The sequence below is a fragment of the Mobula hypostoma genome, chromosome 2, assembly GCF_963921235.1.
Source record: "Mobula hypostoma chromosome 2, sMobHyp1.1, whole genome shotgun sequence".
In the NCBI taxonomy this organism is placed as follows: domain Eukaryota; kingdom Metazoa; phylum Chordata; class Chondrichthyes; order Myliobatiformes; family Myliobatidae; genus Mobula; species Mobula hypostoma.
Genome location: NC_086098.1, coordinates 215,793,249 through 215,816,038, shown reverse-complemented (window position 1 = coordinate 215,816,038; position 22,790 = coordinate 215,793,249).

Genomic DNA, 22,790 nt, shown 5'->3' with positions numbered 1-22,790 from the left:
ACTGTCACTCTGCACTCGCTTCTCAGTGGCAGTTACAACCTTGCGGAGTTCTGACAGAACAGCTATTGATCATTAATTGTCATCTTTATGAAATGGATTATGATTCAGTATATTGGTTTATAATATTATACATTATGAATTTAGCGATAGTCCAAATGCTTTTGGCATTTAAACAGGTGAAGTCTCAATGGTACAAAAATGCATATTTATATATACTTTATACTTTATTGTCGCCAAACAATTGATACTAGAACATACAATCATCACAGCGATATTTGATTCTGCGCCTCCCGCTCCCTGGAGTACAAATCGATAGTAAATATTAAAAATTTAAATTATAAATCATAAATAGAAAATAGAAAAGGGAAAGTAAGGTAGTGCAAAAAAAAAACCGAGAGGCAGGTTCGTGTATTTGGAGGGTACGGCCCAGATCCGGGTCAGGATCCGTTCAGCAGTCTTATCACAGTTGGAAAGAAGCTGTTCCCAAATCTGGCCGTATGAGTCTTCAAGCTCCTGAACCTTTTCCTGGAGGGAAGAGGGATGAAAAGTGTGTTGGCTGGGTGGGTCGTGTCCTTGATTATCCTGGCAGCGCTGCTCCGACAGCATGCGGTATAAAGTCAGTCCAAGGACAGAAGATTGGTTTGTGTGATGTGCTGCGCCGTGTTCACGATCTTCTGCAGCTTCTTCCGGTCTTGGGCAGGTGAATTGGCCATTTTGATTCAGAACTGGCTTACCCAAAAAATGGCAGAGAGTAGTGATCGATAGAACTTAGTCTAGCTGAAGGTCTGTGATTACTAGTGTTCCACAAAGATCTGTACTGGGACTTCTGCTATTTGTGTTGTATATAAGTGACCTGGATGAAAATATAGATTAGTGGGTTAGTAAATTTGCAGATTGTACAAATATTGGTAAGGTTCTGCATAGCTTATATGGCTGGCAAAAAAATACAGCAGGATATAGTCCAGTTGCAGATATGGGTAGAAAAGTGGCAGATGGCGTTTAACCTAACTAAATGTAAAGTGTTTCACCTTGGTAGGTCAAATGTGAAGAGACAGTATGCCATTATGGGCAAGACCCTTAATAGTGTTGATTGCAGAGGGATCTTGAGATTCAAGTCCATAGCTTCCTGAAAGTGGCTAGACAGGTTGATCAGGTGACTGATGACATGCTTGCCTTTATTAGTCAAAGCACTGAGTTCTAAAGTCAGAAAGTTATGTTGTAGCTTTATAAAACTCCATTTAGGCCTCATCTGGAGTATTGCATAGAGTTCTGGTCGCTCCATTATAGGTAGGATGAGAATGTTCTGTCCTCATTAAGGGCCTCACCTTTGTCCCCCTACACCCACACCTCAGTGAGTTCTGCAGCCACCATGATGCTGAGCTCTTCTTCTGCCGCCTCCATCTCCAGGCCTACTTCTTTGGCAAACACACTCCACCCTGCATGGATGACCCCTTCTCCTGGACACCCCACTCTGGTCTTCTGCCTGCTCTGCTTCTTTTTATTGCCAACTGCCGACGAGGCATCAACCGTCTTGACTTCACCACTCATCTCTCCAATTCCAACCTCACTCCTTCCAAACACACTGCTCTCCTCTTTCTCGGCAGTAATCCTAACCTCGCCATCAAATCCGCAGATAAAGGGAGTGCTGTACTATTTAAGCAGACTGACCTCTACCTTACTGAGGCCAAGCAACAACTGTCAGACACCTCCTCTTACTTACACGTTGAACAGGATCCCACTAAGAAACACTAGGCCTTTGTCTCCCACATCATCACTGACTTTATTAAATCTGGGGATCTCCCATCCACTGCTACCAACCTCATAGTTCCCACACCCCACACCCCCTGTTCCTACCTCCTTCACAAGATCCACCAAAACTACCTGTCCAGGTAGAGCCATTGTTTCTGCTTGTTCCTGCCCCACTAAACTTATAAGTGCGTACCTCAACTCAGCTTTATCCCCCCCCCCCCCGGTTCAGTCCCTTCCTACCGACATCCGTGACTCTTCACATGCTCTTCATCATTTCAATGATTTCAAGTTCCCTGGCCCTGAGCAATTTATTTTCATCCTGGATGTCCAGTCCCTATACACTCCCATCCCCCTCTAGGAAGACCTCAAAGCTCTTCATTTCTTTCTGGACACCAGACCCAAACAGTTCCCCTCCATCACCACTGTCTTCTGTCTGGTGGAACTTGTCCTCACTCTCAATAATATCTCCTTTGGCTCCTCCCACTTCTTTCAAACAAAAGGTGTAGCCATGGGTACTCACATGGGTGCTATGCCTGCCTTTTTGTCAGCAACGTTGAACAGTCTATGTTCCAAGCCTACATTGGTGTCACTCCTCCAACTTTTCCTATGCAACATCAATGACTGCATTGTGCTACATCCTGCACCCATGCAGAGCTCGTCAATTTCATCAACTTTGTCTCCAACTTCCACCCTACCCTCAATCGGATCTCTTCAATTTCATTCATGTCTGCCCTTACTCAATCCTCCCGCTACCTCACCAAGAATAAGGTTCCTTCTGTCCTCACCTCCATCCCCACCAGCTTCCGCATCCAGTACCTAATTCTCAGGAAACTTCTGCCATCTCCAACGGGATCCCACCTCCAAGCATACCTTTCCCTTCCCCCCACCAAACTTTCAGCTTTCCACAGGATCGGTCCCCTGCATGACTCCCTTGTCCATTCGTCCCTCTCCACTGATCTCCCTCCTGGCTCTTATCCATGCAAGCAGAGCAAGTGCAATGCCTGCCCTACACCTTTTCCATCACCAGCATTCAGGGCCCCAGAGAGTCCTTCCAGATGAGGCAACACTTCACCTGTGAGCCTGTTGTGGTTATCTACTATACCCTCAGCTCCAGTGTGGTCTCCTGTATAAGGGTGAGAACAACATAGATCAGGAGACTGTTTCACCGATCACCTACACTTCGTCCAACAGAAAAAGCATGATCTCCCAGTGGCCACCCGTTTTAATTCCACTTCCCATTCCCATTTGACATGTCAGTCCATTGTCTTCTCGACTGTCCAGATGTGGCCACTATCAGGTTGGAGGAGTAACTCTTTATATTCCATCTGGGTAGCCTCCCACCTGATGACCAGAACATTGATTTCTCAAACTTCTGGTCATGCCTCCTGCCTTCACCATTCCCCATCCATTTCACTCTCTCAACTTAGCTCCTTACCTGACATTCACCTTCGTCTGGTGCTCTTCCTTCTTTTCTTTCTTCCATGGCCTTCTGTCGTCTCCTATCGGATTTCCCCCTTCTCCAGCCCTGCATCTCCTTCACCAAACAACGTCCCAGCTCTTTATTTCACGTCTTCCCCCCGCCCCCCAGTTTCACCTATTACCTTGTACAGTATTTCTTCCTCCCCTCACCTCACCTTCTGAATCTAGTCATAGTCATACTTTATTGATCCCGGGGGAAATTGGTTTTCGTTACAGTTGCACCATAAATAATTAAGTAGTGATAAAACCATAAATAATTAAATAGTAATATGTAAATTATGCCAGGAAATAAGTCTAGGACCGGCCTATTGGCTCAGGGTGTTTGACCCTCCAAGGGAGGATTTGTAAAGTTTGATGGCCACAGGCAGGAATGACTTCCTATGATGCTCTGTGTTGCATCTCGATGGAATGAGTCTCTGGCTGAATGTATTCCTGTGCCCAACCAGCATATTATGTAGTGGATGGGAGACATTGTCCAAGATGGCATACAACTTGGACAGCATCCTCTTTTCTTCACCACTGTCAAAGAGTCCAGTTCCATCCCCACAACATCACAGGCCTTACAAATGAGTTTGTTGATTCTGTTGGTTTCTGCTACCCTCAGCCAGCTGCCCCAGCACACAACAGCAAACATGATCGCACTGGCCACCACAGACTCGTAGAACATCTACAGCATCGTCCAGCAGATGTTAAAGGACCTCAGTCTCCTCAGGAAATAGAGACGGCTCTGACCCTTCTTGTAGACAGCCTCGGTGTTCTTTGACCAGTCCAGTTTATTGTCAATTCGTATCCCCAGGTATTTGTAATCCTTCACCATGTCCACACTGACCCCCTGGATGGAAACAGGTCTCACCATTACCTTAGCTCTCCTCAGGTCTACCACCAGCTCCTTAGTCTTTTTCACATTAAACTGCAGATAATTCTTCTGATACCATGTGACAAAGTTTCCTACCGTAGCCCTGTACTCAGCCTCAGCTCCCCTGCTGATGCATCCAACTATGGCAGAGTCATCAGAAAATTTCTGTCATCTTCTGAAGATGACAAGACTCTGTGCAGTAGTTGAAGTCTGAGGTGTAAATGGTGAAGAGAAAGGGAGACAAGACAGTCCCCTGTGGAGCCCCAGTGCTGCTGATCACTCTGTCGGACACACAGTGTTGCAAGCACACGTACTGTGGTCTGCCAGTCAGGTAATCAAGAATCCATGACACCAGGAAAGCATCCACCTGCATCGCTTTCAGCTTCTCCCCCAGCAGAGCAGGGCGGATGGTGTTGAACGCACTGGAGAAGTCAAAAAACATGACCCTCACAGTGCTCGCTGGCTTGTCCAGGTGGGTGTAGACACGGTTCAGCAGGTAGACGATGGCATCCTCAACTCCTAGTCAGGGCTGGTAGGCAATCTGGAGGGGATCTAAGTGTGGCCTGACCATAGGCCAGAGCAGCTCCAGAACAAGTCTTTCCAGGGTCTTCATGATGTGGGAAGTCAATGCCACCGGTCTGTAGTCATTGAGTCATCTGCCTCCTCATCTTTTTTTCTCCAGTCCTGATGAAGGGTCTTGGCCCAAAATATCAACTGTACTCTTTTCCACAGATGCCGTCTGTCCTGTTGAGTTCCTCCAGCATCTAGGATTTCTAGCATCAGCAGATTTTCTCCTGCTTTTGATAGCTAGGATGTCGATAGTTTGAAGAGGATGGAGAAGAGGTTTACAAGGATCATGCCTGTTTTAGAGGATGTGCTATAACAAGTGTTTGGACAAACGGGTTGTTGTCTCTGGATTGGCAGAGGCTGAGGGGAGATCTGATAGAAGTTTATAAGGTTATGAGAGGCATAAATAGAGTAGACAGACAGTATCTTTTTCGTAGGACTGAAATGTCTAATATCAGAGGGCATGAATTTAAGTTGAATGGGGGTAATTTCAAAGCAGATGTGAGGGGCAATTGTTTTACACAGAGGATGATGGGTGCCTGGAATATACCGTCTGCGATGGTGGTAGAGAGAGGTACATTAGGGACACAAGAAATTCTGCAGATGCTGGATATCCAAGGCAAAACACACAAAAAGCTGGACGAACTCAGCATGTCAGGCAGCATCTATGGAAATGAATAAACAGTTGATGTTTCGGGGATGAGCCTCCTGAAGAAGGGTCTTGGTCCAAAATGTTGACTGTTCATTCATTCCCATTGATGATACCTGACGTCCTGAGTTCATCCAGCATTAGGTATATTACGGACTTTTAGGAGATGTTGAGCTAGGCACATGAATGTGGGGGAAATGGAAGTATATGTACACTGTGTAAACAGCAGTCATTAGTTTAGGTGGCCATTTGATTACTAATTTTATTAGTTTGACACAACATTGTGGGCTGAAGGGCCTGTTCCTGTACTGTGCTGTTCTATGTTCTATGTTCCATGTTGTATGAGTTCTGAGATCAACTAAGATGTATTCAGCAGCAGCATGAAACCACCAATGAAGTTTTTCAATGGATCAGGCAGATCAGTTTCTGATTAATTTCCACCAGCCTAATTATGATTCTCCAGGGGTGTATTGTTTTCAATTGTTCCTTGAAATTTCCAAAATGATCCAGCAAGTGTTGAAGAACCTTGATGTGACTTCAAAAGCCCTGCACAAAGGCAATTCACATAAACAGGAAAATATATGTAGGCATTTCTTTGGTGTGAACCATGGCTGAGGGGATGAGTGGAGCGTATGCTCTGTAAGCCAAGAGTACAAAACAGGGTTGAAGAGATGCAAGCATAATACTCCATGTGGAAGCTGGGGTAACAGAGACCTATTTAACAGTAGGGCTGATTTCTAAATACTTGGATAATATAGGGAAGACAGAGAGGTGGAAATTAGGGTTAAGTGGATAGAAGAGAAAGTATTCAATATGCTGAACACACAGAATAACCTAGAGTGGTCAAGAACAGAATCTACTCAACGACAGTTAAGAACAATAAAGGTGTCATTACAATGTAGAAAGTATTCCTAGTGACAAGTAGCGAGGATCCTTACAAATAGGTGCTCTACAGTGATTCAATTTCACAGCGTGTGCTTCGCATGGAAATAAGAGTTGCATTTCCCAATTGATTTTGTGTGTCTAATCAATCAATAAAATCTATGCACCAGTGAGTGAACTTTTAAGTTACCTTATTCAAGTGTGAATTTATATCTGACAGGAAGCAGGCCAACTGCTTGATTTCTGCTTGTATCCAATAGCCGTGTCTTATTTTCCTATCATTGTTTAAATCAGTTCCAGTGACTCACCATAATTGTTTCAGTCACTGCCTTTTACTCAGATGCTGACTATTTCAGCAACTGCTGAGGAAAAGATTCTAATGTTATTGGCTGCAAATACCTGGGGGACTGCATTAGCTATTGCTTTGTCTGGAATAGATTTCACAGAAACAAATAACAGAAGTACTTCAATGGATTAAACTCATTTATTTAATACAAGTTTACAGTAATACTGAACTTGATTGTAGCAACATCTTACAACAGGATTATATATGTAATTTGAAAGTCAATTGTGACCAATGGGAGAAATATCTCCAAATAAGTCTATCTTCTTAGGGAACTTAGATACTACAGTTCATATGTTGAAACAAATACTATTATATAACTTGAACTCTGCATAGCATGGTCATACACAGTTCAAAAATATGCAATAATACACTTTTGAAATGATCTCTTTTGACTTAATACATTAGAAAAAAAGATATATGAGAAGTAATTATGCTAAATAAATGAATTATATTCTTCTGGTGGACAATTATTACATATTCATAGCAAGTAAAAGGAATAGTTTATCCCTTAACAGAGGAAAGCCTGATATCCCTCCAAATACAAAATTCATTTTAAAAACTATAATAGGAATACATTTCCCCATGAGGGCTTATTTCAGTACTGCAAAGATTTTCTGTAGCAGTTCGACTATTGATTGCTGGATATTTTTTGTGGTGATAATTGCTCACCAGAATAATATAATTCATCTATTTAGCATAATTACTTTTCATCTATCTGTTTTTCCTTAGGTATTAAGACAAAAGGGATAATTTCCAATCAAGAATTTTTCATTCACTGATTGTAGGTCAAGAAATATACCATTACAGCTGTAACAAAATTGTTGTATGCTTGAATATCAAGCAGTTACAAATGTGTCCTCTTCGGGTTAGCTTTACCAAACCAAATATCCAAATATTATCCATCTCAAAACAGAAATTGTGTATTTACCATATGTATCAGTAATACACTGTTTGCTTTTCCCCAATATAATTATTGAGCCATTGGGAACATACTGTAGAATAATACAACAGGCCCTTGGGTCCAAAATGTGTGTGCTAAACACACTGCTGGATTAAATTAAATCTCTTCTGCATATGGATAATTCATATCCATCTTTTCCTCATTTTTCCATCTTCTCCCAGTAAGCTTTAACCCACTTACCAATCAAGAATGTCTTAATCTCTGCCTTAAATGCACCTAAAGGCTTAGCCTCCCAACCCTGGATGGGAATGAACTTCACAGATTCACGACCCTCTGAAGAAATTTCTCCTCATTTCAATTTTAAAGGAAGATCCTGAGGCTTTGATTTTAGATCATGGTGGAAACATTCTCTATGTCCATCTATCCAGTCACTGTACACCCACGATTGCGTAGCCAAGTTTCCTTCAATCTCAATATATAACTTTACTGATGATACAACAATTGTAGGCCGTATCTCGGGTAACAATCAGTTTGAGTACAGAGAGGAAATTAAGAACCTGGTGGCATGGTGCGAAGACAATGACCTATCCGTCAACGTCAGCAAGACGAAGGAATTGGTTGTTGACTTCAGAAGGAGTAGCGGACCGCACAACCCAATTTACATCGGTGGTGCACAAGTGGAACAGGTCAAAAGCTTTAAGTTTGTCGGGGTCAATATCACAAATGTCCTGACTTGGTCCTACCAAGCAGAGTCCACTGTCAAGAAGGCCCACCAGCGCCTTTACTTCCTGAGAAAACTAAAGAAATTTGGCCTGTCTCCTAAAACCCTCACTAATTTTTATAGATGTACTGTAGAAAGCATTCTTCTAGGGTGCATCACAACCTGGTATGGAAGTTGTCCTGTCCAAGACTGGAAGAAGCTGCAGAAGATTGTGAACACGGCGCAGCACATCACAGAAACCAATCTTCCGTCCTTGAACTCACTTTACACCGCACGCTGTTGGAGCAGTGCTGCCAGGATAACCAAGGACACGACCCACCCAGCCAACACACTTTTCGTCCCTCCTCCCTCCAGGAGAAGGCTCAGGAGCTTGAAGACTCGTATGGCCAAATTTGGGAACAGCTTCTTTCCAAATGTGATAAGACTGCTGAACGGATCCTGACCCGGATCTGGGCTGTATCCTCCAAATATCCAGACTTGCCTCTCAGTTTTTTTTGCACTACCTTACTTTACATTTTTCTATTTTCTATTTATGATTTATAATTTAAATTTTTAGTATTTACTATTGATTTGTAATCCAGGGAGCAGGAAGCGCAGAATCAAATATCGCTGTGATGATTGTACGTTCTAGTATGAATTGTTTGGCGACAATAAAGTATGAAGTATAAAGTATTTCAGAATTCAGTTGGTTTTAATGAGACACCGCCCCCCCCCCCATTTTTTTGAACTCCATTGAGTACGGGTCTTGAGAAATGTCTCTCATATGTTCAGTGAATTGGCAGGTGTATCTAGCAGAGATATGTGCCAAAACAGAAATTAGTGGGAAGGGATGAATGAACAAAAGAATTACAGAAAGATCGATCCCTCCAGTAAGTGGAGAGTGGGGGAGGAGATAATGATGTGTTTGGTAATAGGACCCCATTGAAGAATGTGGAATTGAGAAGAATGATGTGTTGGATGTAGAGGCTCATGGGGTGATAGTTGAGGACAAGAAGAACTCCATCCCAGTAAAGGAGGTGGGAAGATATGGTGAGTGTGGATATCCATGAAATGGAATAAATGTGGGTGAGGGCAGCACCAATATTCTATCCATGTTAGTACCATGCCCATGTGCTCTAATCTTCTTTAGCAACCTCCTGTATATGGCATTATTAAATGCCTTCTGAAAATCTAAGTAAATAACATCTACTAACTCTCCTTTGTCAAACCTACTTGTTACTTCTTCACATAAAAGTTGCTGGTGAACGCAGCAGGCCAGACAGCATCTCTAGGAAGAGGTGCAGTCGACGTTTCAGGCCGAGACCCTTCGTCGGGACTAACTGAAGGAAGAGTGAGTAAGGGATTTGAAAGTTGGAGGGGGAGGGGGAGATCCAAAATGATAGTAGAAGACAGGAGGGGGAGAGATGGAGCCAAGAGCTGGACAGGTGATAGGTGGCTCCATCCCTCCCCCTCCTGTCTTCTCCTATCTGCCTATCACCCGTCCAGCTCTTGGCTCCATCCCTCCCCCTCCGGTCTTCTCCTATCATTTTGGATCTCCCCCTCCCCCTCCCCCTCCAACTTTCAAATCCCTTACTCACTCTTCCTTCAGTTAGTCCTGACGAAGGGTCTCGGCCTGAAATGTCGACTGCATCTCTTCCTAGATATGCTGCCTGGCCTGCTGCGTTCACCAGCAACTTTTATATGTGTTGCTTGAATTTCCGGCATCTGCAGAATTCCTGTTGTTTGTTACTTCTTCATAGAATTCTAACAGATTTGTCAGGCAAGATCTCCCTTTTATTAAAATATGCTGACTTTGTCTTATTTTATTGTACGTGGTCAAGTGCACTGAAATTTTTATCCAAAGTAATGGATTCTAAAATCTTACCAAATACCGATGTCAGGTTAACCTACCTACAGTAAAAGTTCCTGTCTTTTGCCTCTGTCCCTTCTTAAATAGCAATGTCACATTGTGATTTTTCATTCCTCTGGGACCACCACCCCCCCAACTCCAGTAATGCCTTAAAGATAAATCGTAATGCTACCGCAATCTCTTCAGCTACCTCCTCAAAACTGCTTCTATCACTAATGCAACAGCCCATTTCAAATATCATATATGAAATATTCCTTCCAGATCTACTTTGCCCACTATCTGTCTCAGTCCATTTTGGTTTAGACTCAGCTCAATTCAGAGGCAAAGTTTTATCAGCTTCTTCTATTTTCTGAAGTTAAGTAACCAAAGCCATTTATTTTCAAGTTAGATTATCTTTTCTTCACTGATTATTAATTTAGGCATTATCATTTGCAGCTCATATTTTCCAAATTATTCATCCTATTTGAAGACCAGCTAGTTTGTTCCTAACTGGAATAATTGACACAGCATGAACTGTTTCAGATAAGAGAAGATTTCTCATATGCAGACTTCAATGACAAAGAATCTGCTACATCTTACAGTGGAGGATGCTGAATTTTAAATTGAGGTGCTTTGGTTCTGCTCTGATAATTCAACCTCAAATGCTTGCTTCTTATACATGATCATTTTTTAAAAATCGCTAATATTAGTTGTGCATTTTTTGATCCTTTCCTTTGTTAAAACAATAGTAATATTCTTTGGAGCTGATGATCCTTTTTATTTGTCAAAAATGTCCTAAAATTAGAAGAAGCATATTGAATTAGGATTTCTCAAGTTGTTAAGATTAGCTATGAATGAGAACAGTAAACTTTAATGCTCGTTAATGTCTGAATGTTATTGTATGCCTAAGTTACCAGTGAAAGAATGGAATTTTATTTTGTTTGTTACATGTCTCCCATTTGCAGAGAGAATCAGTGCAGATCTGTAAGTAGTTGCAGTGTCTGCTGTTATGAATGGAAGTCAATATGCTTTCCAAGACTGGACAAAAAAAAAGTGTCCTAGTTCAACCAAGCAACACACTCAAAATGCTGGAGGAACTCAGCAAGCCAGGCAGCAACTATGGAAAAGAGTAAACAGCTGATGTTTTGGGCTGAGACCCTTCATCAGGACAGGAAAAAAAGATGGAGAAGTTAGAGAAAGAAGGTGGGAGGAGGGGAAGAAGAAGTACAAGGTGGTAGGTGATAGGTGATACTGGAAGAAGGGCAGGGATGATGTAAAGGGCTAGGAAGCTAATTGGTGAAAAAGATATAGGGCTGGAGAAGGGGGATTCTGATAGGCGAGAAAAGAGGGAAGAGGGAAGAGATGGGCAGGTAAGGAGATGAGGTGAGAGAGGGAAATGAGAATAGGAATGGTGAGGGAGGGAGGCAATTACTGGAAGTTTGAGGAATCAATATTCATGCCATTATGTTGGAGGCTACCCAGACAAGATACATAACATGTTGCTCTTCCAACCTGAGTGTGGCCTCATCACAGCAGTAGAGGAGGCTAAAGATTGACATGTCAGATTGGGAATGGGAAGTAAAATTGAAGTGGGTGACCACGAGGGGATCTCACTTTTTCTGGCAGGTGGAGAGTACATGCTTGGCGAAGTGGTCTCCCAATCTATGTCAGGTCTCATGGATACACAGGCGGCCACACCAGACGCTGCTGCCTACAGACTCGCATTTTGTGTGTGTGTGGCTTGGATTTCCAGCGTCTGCTACTCTTCTTGCCTTTGTTCCACTTCAAATATTTTGGATCTGAAGTACATGAAAGAGATCAGGTTGATTTGAGATTAACAGTGGTGGTTTCCTTTGGGAAATGCTGATCACCAGTTGTTGACAACTTTGTGAATGCTCTGCTGAATGTGGATATCTGAAACAACCTAAAACAGAGATGCTGATACATTTGATCTCCTGCAAGACATACACAAAATGCTGGAGAAACTCAGCAGGATTGGAAATGTATGGAGGGAAATAAATTGTCAATGAGTCAGGCTGAGACACTTAATCAGGACACTCTCTTCCTCTTACCAGCTTTACGACCTGCCCATCACCTCCCTCTGGTTCACCACCTCTTTCACTTTATTCCATTATCTACTGCTGTACCCTCTCAAATCCTTTCTAGGCCCTTTACCTCTCCACTTATCACCTCCTAGCTTCTCATATCCCCCTCCTCTGGACTCACATATGCTGGACATGTGCTGCACTCGCTTCCCCTACGTTTTTATTCTGGCTTCTTCCCCTTCCTTTCCAGTCCTGATAAAGATCTTTAGCCCGAAATGTTGACTGTTCATTTTCCTCTATAGATACTGCTGAGCTCCTCCAGCATTTTATGTATGTTGTAAAAGTTCTCCAGCAGAACCTGTTGTGTCTATATTTGATTCTCTTACCCACTGTTGATTTACCACTAAATACAGTGGCAGGGTACCGACATGTTATAATAAAAAGGTCTTTGCACCCAGATCCTCACCTTCTCAATCAGGAGGCCTGGTGTATACATTATATATTGGCTGCTCACGTTATTTTGAGTCAATAGTTTTTTTTTCAATTATTTCTTAGTATTTCAGTTTTAAGTTCAAGTTTAATTATCATTCAAACATACACATGAAGACAACCAAAAGAAACGGTGTTCCTCCAGGACCAAGGTACAAAACGCAGTACCAACATTCACACACGGCACATATCACACACGTAGCACGTATAATTACAATAGCAGGGAAACATACAGTCTCAAAAAAAAAAAAATCCACAAGTCCCTGAATGTCATGGTCTCTAGATTGATGGTTCATAGGATGTTGTCCTGGAGGAAAGTATTTCACAACACTTTTTCAAAAAAGTTTCTTACTTAACATTTAAAATAAATTTTCATTCATGTTTAATTATTAATGTATATGAGCATTTTTAAAAATGCCTGACTATCAGAGATTTTGAGAATCGGGAGCTTCCATGGTGCATCACCTGAAACCTATTCTTTTCTTTGTACCTGCACACATCCTGAGGGTGCTTGATCGACTCATAAGGTTTTTTCCTCCAGGTAGGCAAGCAATACAGGCTGCAACTTCTTGCAGTGCGATTGTGCTAGATTTTTAGTGAATTCTAATCAAATAAGTCTAATAACCTCTGATTTTTTTTTTAATGTGCAATTTCCATGGCACTGTTCCAACACAACTTTATTTTGTAAAGTGCATTCTGAAGTACATTCGACCAGACTCCTGATTCCAAATAACACCGATCTCATCTGTAATCATTGGTGACTGAAGGGGCTATTGAAAAACAGTGCTGATATACCAAAACACCAGAAAGCACACTAGCAAAAAACTGGAATTAACTCAGAACAAATTCATTATTATCTATCTGTTGTATAGAGCAGAGAGGAGTGATTGATGGAACCTGAAAAGAGCAAGGACTTTGATAATTGATAACTGACAATGGAAGACAGGAGTAACAGCAATTCCAATGCTTTCTACTTGTGCAATGTTTCAAGCATATTTAATAATCTGAAGCTTGGGATTGATTGATTTTTGTCAATGAAAAGCTTCTGCAATTGGAGAGCTCCCTTCTCACCACTGCAATGAACTAATCTCCATCCTCATTCTGCTTTCACCCCATGCATTATCTTCTGCTCTCACACTGAAATGCAGAGCACATTTGATTGAGTTTGCTGATTATTTTTCATGCAGACATGCCGCGTATTTCTGGTGCTGCCCCACATGTATATGAAATGAGCATTTGCCCACTGCGGCTGACTTATTTCCATCAGAGGTCTTGCTGCACAAAGCAGACAATCAGAAACGAGGATATCTCACTACCGTGCCACTTTTTGGGGGATTGGGTGACCAGGACTATTAGTCTATTAGTCCTGAATTGTAGACAGGAGGAGATAGATGGAATAATGTTTAATGCTGTGTTGCAGAAGGAAGACAATGATACCAAGAGGAGAAGAGGCATCAGAGACTTGCACTTTGATCAAGTGGGGGAGAGGAGCAGTGCCTCAAATCAATGGAGGGAGGTGGGAGAGGAAGTCCATACTATGAAGGAGAATTGGACCAGGCAGTGGGAATTAGGTGAAGCTAAGGACTGGATCCACTCTCAGAGCAAAAAATTGATTGATGTTGAGTTAAGTGGCTGATTTAGAGGTGGTAGGTAGGGTATTGAGATGAAGAGTTCATTGTATCATGGAAAGAATTGGAGAGCAATTATGAAATTGGGCTTTTGTGGACTGGTGGCAGAATATTAACCGTGAATACAAGGTGAGTGAGAGGCATAATTGCAGTATGCAGCCTGCAGCCTGCAGAATGAAGGCAAGCCATAGATACTCAGTCCAGCGCTGCACAGTAAGAGATTAATTGTTCCTAGAAAGGCCATCAATGAATGTATTCAACTGTCACATGCAGTCTGCAATGCCATAATGTGTGCAAAACGCAATCATATTTCAGGAGAGCAATATTAAACAAACTACCATTAGCACATTTCACTCTAGAATAAAGAACAGAAAAGAAATACATTCTGATGCAATTGAATCGCTGGTCAATATATCCTGTTTTCAAATCTTCAGTTAATCAATAGCAATAAAAAAGCAGAGTAAACAACTTCTCATTGATATATCACAGGGAAGAACATTGATAACATGGTTACACATTCATGGGCCGGCTTGTGAGAAACACTTGGTCAGAACTGGTACTGTAAGCCAATTATTTATGCACAATGATATTTTCAGAAATGTTCAATTCAAATCTTTGCTAGATAGTTAAAATATCATCTGTTTGCTTTTTTCAGAATACCTGTGTCAATTGATGCTCCCAGGAAGCAGATGAAATGCATGTATATACTTGTTGAAAATATAAAGGATCAAAGCAGAAAGGGTTACAAGGGGAAAACATGGAAAATATGAGAAAGGTATTGGATTGGAGATGGTTGCTACACGTCTGGTGTACTTATTCAAACTTAAGTTATCTAACCTGATCCCAATTCCTGTCTTAATCCATCAAGTTGCATATAAAATCCTAACGACATTCTCCTCTCTGAAGTGGAACATTCTTTTCTCAACAAGAGTCTTCTAACCTTTGTCTCATTTCGTCCAAGCCTCAGTGAGTTCTGCTCCTACATGACATTGAGCTCTTCTTCTGTTACCTCAATCTCCAAGCCACTTTTTGGAAAGAATTCCCCACCCTACACCAATAATCACTTCTCCCAACTCGAATCCTCCTTTGTTTCTTGGCCACCCTGCTCTGCCTGCCCTGGATCTATTCACTTGTAATTGACGATGAGAAATCAACCAGCTCAATTTCAGCACTCCTCACTCCTCCTTAAACCTTAACACCTCTAAACGAACTCCCTCCACTCTCTGTACCAATCCAAAACTTACTATCAAACCCACAGGCATTGTGGGTGCTGTTGTAGTGTGGTGGACTGACCTCTAACTTGCAGAGACCTGGTAGTAACTCTTAACCACTTCAGCTAACCTACTCCTTGAAGAGGACCCCTCTCTGGATCATCAGAAAATTACCTCCAATGCCTTTATTGACCGTGACCTCTGAAGGCTCCCATCCACTGCCACCAAATTAATAGTTTCCTTACCCCACGGCCTATCCAAGATCCACAAGCCTGACCGTCCAATCAGCCAATTGCCTCTGCCTGCTCCTGCCCCACTGAAATTGTGTTCTTATACGTCTACTCCATTCTATTTCCCTTGGTTCAGTCCCTTCCCACCTACAGCAGGCACTTCACATACTTTCAATCTCCTCTACAAATTTCAATTCCTCTCCCTGGCCACCTCATTTCCACCATGGATGTCTAGTCCATATACACTTCTATTCCACATCAAGAAGGCCTTGAAGCTCTCTGCTCCTTTCTCAACAAAAGAATCAACCAAATCCCCTCCACTAACACATTCCTCTGTCTATCAGAACTGTTCCTCTCCATCAACAATTTCTCCTTTGGTTCTTCTCACTTTCTCCAAACTCAAGGAATAGCCATGGGCTCCAGCTGTGCCTGCCATTTCATTACATGTTTAGGACAGTCCCTGGTAATGCTCCCCAATTCTTCCTTCACTATAGTAATGACTGCCTTGGTGCTGCTTCAAGCACTCATGCTGAACCCATCAATTTCATCAACTTTGCCTCCAACTTCCATCCTGCCATTAAAATTACCTTGTCCATTTCTGATACCTCCCTTTTCTTTCCCAATCTCTCTCTCTGTCTTCATCTAAATGACTACTGACAGATTTTATAAACCTACCGATTTCCACAGCTATCTTGACTATACCTCTTCCCATACTCTCTCCGGTAAAAAATACCAATCCCTTTTCTCAGTTCCTTCAGCTCCACCACATCTTTTCCCAGAATGAGGTATTCCTTTTCAGGACATCAGAGATGCCCTCCTCCTTCAAAGAACGGGGGTTCCCTTACTCTACAAATGATGCTGCCCTTACCCACATCTCCTTAATTTTCCGGCATCTGTGTCACTCCATCTTCCCACCGCCTTAACAGGATAGAGATAGGGATAGACTTCCTATTGTCCTAACCTACATATCATCTAACGTCCAACACATCATTCTACACAACTTCTAACATCTTCAATGCGATCTTACCACCAAACACATTTTTACCTCCTCTGCCACCCACTGTGATTTCCCTTGTCCATTTGTCCATTCCCATTAATCTCCCTGCTGGGATTTATCACTGCAAGCAGACAAAGTGCTGCCTGCCCATTCCCTTCCTCCTTCACATCCATTCAGAGCCTCAAACACTCCTTCCAGGTGAGGTCACACTTCATTTGCAAATCTGTTGTGATGATCTATCGTATCTGGTGCTCCCAATGCAGCCTGTTTTGCATTGGTGAGACCGATCGTGGATTGGGGCACCCCTTTGTTGATCACCTGTGCTCCATCTGCCAAAAGTAGAATTTCTCGAAGACCAACCATTTCACTTACTATTCCCATTCCCACTTTGACATGTCGAACCATGGCTTCCTCTTTTGTCATGATGAGGTCACTCTCAGGGTGGAGGAGCAACACCTCATATTTTGGGTGGCCTCCAACCTGATGGCAGAACATCAATTTCTCCTTCTGGTAATATTTTTCCCTTTCCTTGCCCTCTTCTATTCCCCACTCTTGCCTCTTACTTCTCAGCTGCCTATCACCTCCCTTTGGTGCGCTTCCATCTTCCCTTTCTCCCACAGTCCACTCCTTTTCCCAGACCTTTACCTTTCCCATCACCAGGCTTCACCTATCAACTTCTAGCTAACCTCCTTCCCTCCCCACAAACCTTTTTATTCTGGCATCTACCCCCTTCTTTCCAGTCCTGAAGAAAGGTCTTGGCCCAAAACGTCAAATGCTTATTTATTTCCATAGATACTATCTGACCTGCTGAGTTCTCCAGGATTTGTATTTGTCACTTTGGTTTTCTAGAATCTAGAGAATTTCTTGTGTTTATATAAAACCTGTATTCATTTCCAATTACAGTGGTGTTAAGTCTCTGTCACAGTCTTCATTTGCGGTTGGATTCCATATTAAATGCCCTTGTTTATTGAAACTGCATTTTATACATTTTAAATGGCATATGAAATCACATTTATTGTTTATTAACTACAAATATAGAGAGAAACTTAAAAAATATGAAAAGTGATATTACAATAGTATCTCAATTTATTACGGCAAACCATTTCCAGGAAGGCAGAAAAGAACAATTCTAAAGTTCCTTTAAAATTTCCTTGGAAAAACTGACTGCACTCTCTGAACTATGACCATTCAAAGTAATGAAAAAAAAGTATGAGAAGGCATCAAGTATTTTGTGTGCCTCCAATAAAAAAACATGAAAACCAAGGAAAGGCAACACAAGAACTCTATCAGCCATGGAGTGTACTTAAGGATTTATCTTCGCATCTGGATGAGTATGCCACAGTTGTTACTAATTTCATTGAAACCTGTGTGGTTGACTATCTGCCAACAAAATCTTGTTGTACAGTCCCAAACCAAAAGCTCTGGATGAACCAGGAGATTCATCGTCTGCTGAGGGCTAGATCTGTGGCATTTAAGTCTGGCAAACCTTTAAAAGTGTCCCAAAGAGTGTTAACCGAAATATCTTCTGTATAGTTAATTGTAAAAAAAAAGCTCAATCTGTTCATTCATAAAATTAACAAAGTCCGAGTCCTGAAGCAACAGCGAATTAAAACGCCATTGTCTATTGTTTGGTATATTGGCCATAATTTTAATAGAAAGCTTAAGTGGAGCATGATCCGAAATGGTTATAGAATCATAATCACATTTAATCACTGAAGGAATGAGACGAGAATCAATGAAAAAATAATCAATTCTTGAATAGGAATGATGAACATGTGAAAAGAAGGAAAAATCTTTTTCCTGAGGATGCAGAAAACGCCAAATGTCCGTCGACCCAGAATCAGAAAGGAAAAAAATTAATCAAATTTGCAGATTTATTAGGTAAAGTCCGTAAAGGAGCCGAACGGTCCAAAGCTGGAGATAAACAGGTATTAAGATCTCCGCCCCAAATCAATGAAAACTCGTTCAAATTCGGAAACTGATCAAACAATGATTTATAAAATTCCGGACAATCCATATTAGGAGCATAAACATTAACCAAAACTACTTTTTTATTAAATAGTAAACCACTAACCAATAAAAATCTACCATTCGGATCAGAGATAATATCCTGTTGTATAAAAGTAACTGAGGAATCTATAAAAATAGAGACGCCTCGAATCTTAGCATTAGAGTTCGAATGAAATTGTTGTCCCTTCCAGAATTTGAAAAAACGTAGTCTGTCCCCCCTCCGTACATGGGTCTCTTGTAAAAATAAAATTTGTGCTTTAAGTCTCCGGAACACTTTAAAAACTTTTTTCCTTTTAATAGGATGATTAAGACCATTAGTATTCCAGGAGACAAAATTAATAATAGACTCCATAAATCCTAAAGTCAACCCACAACAAGGAGGATTGACAATAGGCGCGACCCACAAACCCGGAGAGGAAACAGAACATACAAAAGATACCGGGGAAAAGGACGCAACCAGTACTTCAATAATGTATATAGCCCAAAGAGAAACAAACTAAAACGTGAAGCCCCTCCCACCACCCACCACCCCAAGACCCCAAGGCAAAATCTAAAGCAGACCCGCCAGAAAGAAGCAAGCGCTAAAACTACCCCCATGACTTCCGGTATACGCTCCCTAAAAAAAAGGTATAAATATGAAAAAGATCAGCTAATTGTAAAACAGTAAAAAAAAAGTAAAAAAAAGTTAGCTCAATTAAGATACATACAGAACAGAACAAAAGCCGGAAAATATATATTAAAAAAAAACCACAATAAACCTCAAACTCATGAATAGACACAGCAACAAAAAAAAATAGGATTATTAACATAAAGTGATTATAAAAAGCAAAACAGAATAAAATTTTAAAAAAAACTACAAAATTTAAGGCCGCACAGGAAATACGTAAGATGACAAAAGGGAAGTAACCACCCAGAATCCCCTGGGAAAAGAAAGAAATGACGCAGTTAAAAAGAAAGTTTAGCAGCCATATTAAGAAATCAAAAGTAAACTTTTCTGCCCAAATAGGGCACAGAAAAGTTAAAACCAACCAATTCACAGCCTCCGATCAACGGAGATAATTAAAAAAAGGCAATTAAGATGTTGAAGATGAAAGTTGATCCAGATAACTCTGGGCATCCGATGGAGAATCAAAAAAACGAAGGGCTCCATCTAACATGCGAATCCTTAGACGTGCAGGGTACAGCAGCGCTGGTCTTAAATCCATCTTATAGATTTCCGACATCACGGATCTGTAACGGACCCGTTGGTCCCAGATTGGTTTACTGAAATCTTCCACGAATCGGAACTTAAGATCCGAAAAATCAATGAAACCTTTAGATCGAGCGAATCGAAACAGTCTCTCCTTGTCTTGAAAATAATGAAAACGTAAAATAACATGCCTAGGTCGCAGAGTATAATCTGTATGGCCCAGTGAAGCTTGCCTGTGGTGCCTCACCTCATGGCATAAGTGCAGTCATGTCACATGTTATGAATGATGGAAGTGAACACCCATAACCTTTGCATCACATTGCCTTACTGCTGCAGAGAAAAGTTACTCATAGATTGACAAAGAGGTCTTGAGTCTGGTTTGAGGCATAAAACATTTCAACCTCTACTTGTATGGGAGAGAGTTTACTCTTGTTACTGATCAACAACCACTGTTGTCCATTTTCAACCAACAGAAGGGTGCATCACTAATAGCAGCAGCACAAATGCAGAGGTGGGCTCTGTTTCTTGGAGGACTCAATCTCAAGGTTGAATACAAGGGGAGAACGAGTTATGGAAATGCTGATAGATTGTCCTTTTTACCCTTGAAAGAAGAAATAACTGAAAAAATTACAAAGGAGGACACTCCTCTTGATGTATATGCCCTAATGCAAATCGAAAGTTTCCAAATTACAGCAGAAATTAAATAAAGGGAAACCAGAAAAGACACTTGTCCTCACTCTAAATAATTTCTTCTTTGGCTCTCCACTTTGCTCAAATAAAAAGTGCAGCCATGGGCACTCGCATGGGTCCCACCTATGCCTGCCTGTTTTTTGGCTATGTGCAACAGTAAATTTCATTTATTTGGCAGAATAAGAATCCGAGACTGGGTAAAATACATTTACAGAAAGCTAAGAGAGATGGAGGTTTAGCATTACCTAACTTTAGATTTTATTATTGGGCTATTAATATTCGACATATGAAATTTTGGTTACTTGACCGGGACATACTATCTATACCTAAATGGGTAGCATTGGAATTACAATCTGTTCAGGGTTATACACTTGGTTCTATTTTAGGTTCCTCTCTTCCTTTTGATTCGAAACGCCTTAAGCAGGTCTCTAACCCGATAGTTAAATATGCTTTGCGCATTTGGTTTCAATTCAGAAAATTTTTTGATCTTAATCAATTCGGGTTAGCGATTCCTATTTTAGGTAACATATTTTTTCCTCCCTCTTTTACGGATCGCGCTTTTCAAACTTGGAAGACTAAGGGTATTTTACGGTTTTTGGATTTATTTTTAGATGGTTCCCTTATGTCTTTTGAACAATTATCTAATAAATATAACTTATCAAGAATACATTTTTTTAGATATTTACAAGTTAGAAATTTCCTAAGTACTATACTTTCTTCCTTTCCAATGCTTCCTCCTATATATATTTTAGATTCGATAATTAACCTTAATCCATGTCAGAAAGGTGCATCGGCTATGATTTATAATATTATTATGAAACTTAGGAAAGCTCCATTTGATAAGATTAGGGTAGATTGGGAACAGGAATTGGGGCTTACCATTTCTGTGGATGATTGGGGGCAGATTTTACAATTAGTTAATACTTCCTCTATTTGTGCTAAACATTCCCTAATTCAATTTAAAGTGGTTCATAGAGCACATATGTCCAAAGATAAGTTAGCGCGTTTTTACTCGCATATTAATCCTTTCTGTGATAGATGTTCGGGGCAGATAGCCTCTTTAACTCATATGTTTTGGTCTTGCCCTACTTTGGAAACTTTTTGGAGAGATATTTTCAATATTATTTCTAAGGTATTAAATATAGATATCTCTCCTCACCCTATTACTGCTATCTTTGGACTACCTAAAATTTCTTGTAATCTTTCCCCTTCAGCCCGTAGAATGATTGCATTTCTTACTTTAATGGCGAAAAGATGTATTTTACAACATTGGAAAGAGCTTAATGCTCCAACTACCTTTTTTTGGTTTTCTCAGACGATTTTATGTTTGAATTTGGAGAAAATTAGAAGTAACCTTTATGATTCTTCATTTAAATTTGAACAGATTTGGGGACCTTTTATTCGATATTTTCATTTAATGTAATATTTACCCTTCTTGTTTTTTTTTCACTGTTTTAATGGAGGTCGGGATTGAGGACGTGATTTTAAGTTTAACTCTGTTTGGTTTCAAGTTAGCCCATTGCTTTGCCTTGCTTTTAGTTAGTTGCACGGTGGGTTTTTTTTGGGTTTTTTTTTTCTTTTTTTCCATTGATATATATAAAATTTAGTATACTATTATGTTATCTTGGTTTCTTATGCTTAAATTACATTGTAGTATTTTCTTTTTGGTATTGTTATCTTTTGGAATTTTATTATACTTTAACATTGTATTAATGTTTATATGGCTTACCTTTTTTGTATACTTACTCAATAAAAAGATTTAAAAAGAAAGAAAGAAAAGTCTGGCAAACCACGTCTGTATAAGAAACCCAAGTATCAATGTTCAAAATTCAAAGATCAAAGTAAAATTTATAATCAGAGTCATACATACATGTCACCTCAAACAACCATCAGATTCTTTTTCTGCAGGCAGACTTAGCAAATCTGTGGAATAGTAACTGTAAACATGAACAATGGATAACAAACTGTGTAAATGCAGATAAAAAATAAATAGCAATAAATAATGAACATGAAGTAATAAGATAAAAGAGTACTTAAATGAGTGTAGTTAACCCTTTTGTTCAAGAGCCTGATGGTTGAGGGATTGTACCTGTTGTTAAACCTGGTAGTGTGAGTCCTGAGGTAACTGTACCTTCTACCTGAAGGCAGCAGCGAGGAAAGAGCATGGCCTGGGTGATGAGGATCTTTGATGATGGATGCTGCTTTTCTATGGTAATATTTCATGTAGATGTTCTCAATGGTTGGAAAGGTTTTGCCCCTGATATACTAGACCAAATCCTCTACCTTTTCCTATTTTAACTTCAGCAGTCCACAGGACTTATTT